Genomic DNA, 625 nt, shown 5'->3' on the forward strand with positions numbered 1-625 from the left:
AGGGACAGATGAGTCTGGCAGTGAAGGTCCGACTCTTATCATTTCTATTAATTTATACTGGAAAAGATGACTTTTTCTTATAAAGGGCCCGTGACTTTGGAAAGAGCCCCAATCCACAAATATCCATCTGAAAGGGCACACTTCACATTTAAACAGTTTAGGCAGATGTTGACTCTTGAAAAGATTAACTGAAAGTTTTGATAGCTGGTTTCGGCAGCCTGTTAATTCGTTCCTGAGGAGAGGAAAGCCAACCCACCTCTACTTATCTGTCCATATCTTGTCTATGCTAATTGTTTGTTATCTTTTCCTTTGAAAGGGTACAGCAAACCCCCTGGTGGCAGAAATCCTGATTGACTGTAATGGTGCCCCTAAGATAAGACAAGACTCTCTCGACCCTCCTTTACTGAGGTGTGTGTGTGTGTGTGTGTGTGTGTGTGTGTGTGTGTGTGTGTGTGTGTGTGAGAGAGAGAGAGAGAGAGAGAGAGAGAGACAATGATCTCCTTGAAAAGCACCTGTTAAATGAAGACAGGCATTTTGGTTTTAACATAGATTTCCTTGAACACTAATAATCAAAGAAAGTGGTAAGATGAACATCTTTTCATGTGGTTTTTTTTTTTTTTTTTTT

The sequence above is a fragment of the Hyaena hyaena genome, unplaced genomic scaffold, assembly GCF_003009895.1.
Source record: "Hyaena hyaena isolate Hyena2069 unplaced genomic scaffold, ASM300989v1 scaffold_167, whole genome shotgun sequence".
Lineage (NCBI taxonomy): Eukaryota > Metazoa > Chordata > Mammalia > Carnivora > Hyaenidae > Hyaena > Hyaena hyaena.